Source organism: Mustela lutreola, chromosome X, assembly GCF_030435805.1.
Source record: "Mustela lutreola isolate mMusLut2 chromosome X, mMusLut2.pri, whole genome shotgun sequence".
Classification (NCBI taxonomy): Eukaryota; Metazoa; Chordata; class Mammalia; order Carnivora; family Mustelidae; genus Mustela; species Mustela lutreola.
This window is the reverse complement of record NC_081308.1, coordinates 45,160,415-45,166,414: the sequence shown is the minus strand read 5'-3', so window position 1 is coordinate 45,166,414 and position 6,000 is coordinate 45,160,415.

Below are 6,000 nucleotides of genomic sequence, written 5' to 3'. Positions count from 1 at the left end.
TCGAAATACTCATAGTATGGGGACTTGGAAATGGTAAATATTCATGGTGTGTAAAAAAGCATGATACATAACTACGATCTTAATTACATTAAGATGCTTACTTTTGTAGATACACACATGGGACCTAGAAGTCAAACTGTAAACTGCTTGTGATTATGGATGACTTTGTTCTTTGCTTCTTGTGTTTTTCAGTTTCCTTTTATGCACATGTTAATTTTTTAAAAATAATTTTTTTAAAACCTAAAAAAAAAAAAAAAGAATCATAACTCATAAGAGCTAAGACTTACTGTGCACCAACAAACCTTATTATTAGGATTTTTCCCCATGTAGATAAGAAAAGAACATGTAGACAGAAAGGCATATAAATCATTGATCTACTTGCAAACTAAAATTCTTATTAAAAATCACCTGTTGGTTTATGGTTCTGGGACAAGATAGATTCCCACTATACAAATAAAACTCTATACATGATACCTAAAAATATATAAGAAGGCCCTGGAATGTGGGGAGAATGTCTTATTACCCACCCCAATTCAACAGAATAAAACAACACAGGTCTGGCATTTCCCAAAGTCCAACCTATCAACAGCAGAAAGCCCAGATATGTTCATCTCTCCCTTGAATTGAAGTACTATCACAAATACCAATGAAGTCTGGTGGAAATGGCCAGGAGGATCTATCAGGAAACCTGCTGATAATAAGCAGTAAGAGGAAGTGCTTTTCTTCCCTGCTAGGCTACCTTCCCTTGCCAGAGACAAGGGGCAACAAGTAGTTCTATCCAGGAATCTTCTTCATCCCCAGGGCCTGAGACATCCATAACAAAAATTTTAAAGCACCCATTATAAAAATGCTTCAACAAGCAACTTAAAATTCTCCTAAGCGAAGGAGAGCAGAAATTCTCAGTAAGAAATAATAATGGACAAGGGGAGTTAGAGAGGAGAAGGGAGTTGAAAGAAATTGGAAGGGGAGGTGAACCATGAGAGACTATGGACTCTGAAAAACAATCTGAGGGTTTTGAAGGGGTGGGGGGGTGGGAGGTTGGGGGAACCAGGTGGTGGGTATTGGAGAGGGCACAGATTGCATGGAGCACTGGGTGTGGTGCAAAAACAATGAATACTGTTACACTGAAAATAAATTCAAAAATTAAAAAAAAAGAAATAATAATGTAATAACTGAAATAGGAAAACTCTCCCTAAGGTAAGCTCAATAGTAGCATGGTGAAGACAAAGCATTGTGTCAGGGAATTGAGGACATATTGATAACATTTACCCAATGTGGATATAGAAATAGAGTAAAAACAAACAAACCAGAGCCTGAAGAATCTGTGACAAAATTAAAAAAAAATCTAACTGCATGCTGCTATTTATAAGAAACTTCAAATTCAATGACATATGTTGATTATAGTGAAAACAGAAAAAATACACAATGTAAGTATTAACAAAGGGAAATTTTTTGAAAAAATCAATAACATTGATAATCCTTTCACTAGAAGAGCAAAAATAAAATGAAAGAATACAAAAATCACCAGGAATGAAAGAGGATGTATTATATATCCTACATAATTAAAAACATAATAGGGAAAATTACAATTTCATACTAATAAATTTGACAACTTAAATGAAGAAATAACCCTCAAAAATTATAACTTACTAAAACTCAACCAAGATAATATACATAATCTGATCATCTGGTTAGTCCTATAACCATGAAAGATTTTGAATTTGTAATGAAAAACTTCCAGGAAAAGAAATTTCTATGCCAGGATGGTTTCACTGGACAAGTCTGCCAAACACTTAGATAATAAATAATGCTAATTTACACAATCTTTTTCAGAAAATAAAAGGGAGGGGAATACTTCCTATAATAATTTTATGATTTAACTATTACTCTAATTCCAAAACAAGACAAAAGCAGCACAAAAAAAGAGAAAACCACACAGCATTATTTCTCACGAACATAAATGAAATAAAACAGAAAACCATTAAAAATAAAATACAAAAATACAAAAAAATAGAATTCTACAACTCATTATTGCATTCACAGCATGTAATGGCCCATTGTTTATGTTTGACACTGACTTATTGGACAAATGAATGGATTAATTAGTTAATTCTTATGGACCATTCCACTCCACAGTCGCATAGTCAGTTCAAGTGCAACATGACTAAAAATTGACTTATTAATCTATGTATTCCTACTCCCACTCTTCACAATGACTAGAACATACCCAGAAATACTACAAATAATATCTACTGAAAGGGTAAATGCATCAACTAAAGATAAGCTAACTATCAACCACCTCAGCCACAAATCAAAGGCTATAGAAAATGGTAAATGGCATAGATTCTGGAGTCAAATAAAATTACATTCAAATTCAGCTTTGCTATTTATCAAATGTGTGAACAGAAACAAATTTTTAACTCCTCTGAGCTTCCAAAGAACTTTTTCTCACCATCTACCATCTGACTGCTAAGTCAATGCCATATATTTTAGGCTTTTATGGGTTTTGTTTCTGTAACATTCCACTTCCAGTACCAGAAGCTATTTTAGTCAGGCTGAGAAAGATTAGGTTGTTGTAATAAAATACAGCAAGATCTCAGTGGTCTGACATTTATTTCTTGTTCATTGTACATGTTTTTCATGGATCAGAAGGAGTATTTTCTCTATATTATCCTTACTTGGGGACATGGGATAATGGAGGCTACAACTTCTAAATCTTCACCAGTTAGAGCATCAGGAAGAGGAAAACATGAAGAAACATTCATCAGTTCTAAAATGTTCCCAAAATAAGTGACACTTTTTACCTCCTTTTATATTTTACTTATAAGAGTATGGCACATAGCTATGCTTAACTCAAGAGAGCAAGGAAAGAGGGAGGAGTCAAGATGGCGGAGAAGTAGCAGGCTGAGACTACATCAGCTAGCCGGAGATCAGCTAGATAGCTTATCTAAAGATTGCAAACACCTGAAAATCCATCGGCAGATCGAAGAGAAGAAGAACAGCAATTCTGGAAACAGAAAAACAACCACTTTCTGAAAGGTAGGACTGGCAGAGACGTGAATCCAAAGCGACGGGAAGATAGACCCCGGGGGGAGGGGCCGGCTCCCAGCAAGCGGCGGAGCAACGGAGCACAAAATCAGGACTTTTAAAAGTCTGTTCCACTGAGGGACATCGCTCCAGAGGCTAAACCAGGGTGAAGCCCACGTGGGGTCAGCGTGGCCTCAGTCCCACAGGGTCACAGAAGGATTGGGGGTGTCTGAGTGTCGCAGAGCTTGCGGGTATCAGAACGGGAAAACCGGCTACAGAGACAGAGCCGACAGTAAGCTCATATCTCGGTGTTAACTTGAACCAGCCACAGGCTCGGTGAGCTCAGAACACGGCCAGAGGTCAGGCAGACGGGAGTAACTGGGCGCTGTTCTCTGAGGGCGCACTGAGGAGTGGGGCCCTGGGCTCTCAGCTCCTCCAGGCTGGAGACCAGGAGGCCGCCATTTCTATTCCCATCCTCCGGAACTCTAAGGAAAGCGCTCAGGGAACAAAAGCTCCTGAAAGCACACCTGAGCGGATTACTCAACGGGCCCCTAGTAAGGGCGGTGCAATTCCGCCTGGGGCAAAGACACTTGAGAATAACTACACCAGGCCCCTCCCCCAGAAGATCAACAAGAAACCCAGCCAAGACCAAGTTCACCTAACAAGGAGTGCGGTTTCAAGACCAAGGAGAGCAGCAGAATTCCAGAGGAGGAGAAAGCAAAGCACGGAACTCATGGCTTTCTCCCTGTAATTTTTTTTTTTTTTTTTTTTTTTTTTTTAGTCTTGCAGTTAATTTAATTTTTTTCTTTTTCTTTTTTCTCGCCTTCGGGTAAATTTTTTTTTTTTAATTTTTACCCTTTTCTTTTTTTTAATGTTTTCTAACTAGTTTATCTAATGTATATTTTTTCTTTATTATATTTTTCTTTATTCATTTTCTTTTTTTAAATTCTTTTCTTTTCTTTTTTTTTCTCTTTTTTTTTTCTTTCTTCCTTTTTGAACCACTTTTTATCCCCTTTCTCCCCCCTCACGATTTGGGATCTCTTCTGATTTGGTTAAAGCATATTTTCCTGGGGTTGTTGCCACCCTTTTAGTATTTTACTTGCTCCTTCATATACCCTTATCTGGGAAAAATGGCAAGACGGAAAAATTCACCACAAAAATAACAAGAGGCAGTACCGAAGGCTAGGGACCTAATCAATACAGACATTGGTAATATGTCAGATCTAGAGTTCAGAATGACAATTCTCAAGGTTCTAGCCGGGCTCGAAAAGGCACCCTCTCGGGAGAAATCTTAAATGCAGCAGGACAGAACTAGTTCTTAACTTACAAGGGAAAACCCATAAAGTTAGCTTCAGATATCTCCACAGAAACTTGGCAAGCCAGAAGACACTGGCACGATATATTCAAAGTGCTGAATGGGAAAAATCTGCACGCAAGAACACTCTATCCAGCAGGGCTATCATTCAGAATAGAAGGAGAAATAAAGAGTTTCCCAGACAAACAAAAACAAAGGGAGTTCATGAGCACCAAGCCAGCCCTGCAAGAAATATTAAAGGGAGCTCTTTGAGTGGGAAAGACAGACCAAAAGTGACAAAGACAAGAAAGGATCAGAGAAATCTTGGGAAACAATGACAAAACAATAATAAAATGGCACTAAATACATATCTATCAATAATAACTTTGAAAGCAAATGGACGAAACGCTCCAATCAAAAGATATAGGGTATAGGGCGCCTAGGTGGCTCAGTGGATTAAGCCGCTGCCTTTGGCTCGGGTCATGATCTCGGGGTCCTGGAATCGAGTCCTGCGTCAGGCTCTCTGCTCAGCGGGGAGCCTGCTTCCCTCTATCTCCCTCTCTGCCTGCCTCTCCATCTGCTTGTGATCTCTCTCTGTCAAATAAATAAATAAACCTTAAAAAAAAAGATATAGGGTATCATACTGATTAAAAAAAAAAAAAAAAAGACCCACTTGTATGCTCCCTATGAGAGACTCCTTTCAGACCTTTAGGCAAATTTCAGGTTTGTCTTTAGACAAATGCAGATTGAAAGTGAGGGGATGGCCAAGGCACATGGGGGGCTCAGTCAGGTATATGTCTACCTTTGGCTTAGGTCATGACCTCACATCCTGGCCTTTGTTTGGTGGGAAGTCTGCTCCTCCGGCCTAATCTCCCTCGTTCTCTCTGTTTCAAATAAATAAATAAAATCATTTTTTAAATAGTGGGGGCATAGAGAACCATCTATCACATTAACGGACAACAAAAGAAAGCGGGAGTAGCCATACTTATATCAGACAAACTAGATTTTAAACCAAAGATGCTAACAAGAGATGAAGAAGGTTACCTTATCAAAATAAAGGAGACAAAACAACAAGGAGACCTAACAACTGTAAATATTCATACACCCAACATGGGAGCACCCAAATATGTAAAACAATTAATGACAAACACAAAGAAATAATTGATAAGTTAACAATAACAGGGGAGAAAAACTTTTCCCTGAGTTTTCAATGAGAAACTGTACGTTTTCAGTTGACACATTATAGAGCTGTACCTCTGTGGTAGAGAAGTTCACAGATTCAGATTGCATAGTCGCTAAGTGTGTGTTATTGCTTTTTATTTTCTGTTCTTGCCTTTAACAAAAAGAAATAATTGACTATGTGATACATACTTTCATAGTATAAAATTCAAAAGTTTCAAAACAGTCAGTTAACAGTATGCCTCTCACCTCAACTGTGGAAACATCCACTTCCCTTCCCCAAAGACAAACACTCTTTTCCACCAGATTCTTATATATCCTTCCTTGCAGAGTTACATATGTGTATATATGTGTATATATAAACATTTACATGTATTTTAACCAGTCCCCTTTTTACACAAATGGTTCAATACCAAACAGCTTTTGGGACCTGCATTTTTTTTTCATTTTTATTGTATCTTGGAGATATTTCTGTGTGATCCTAATAAGGACAAAAATTA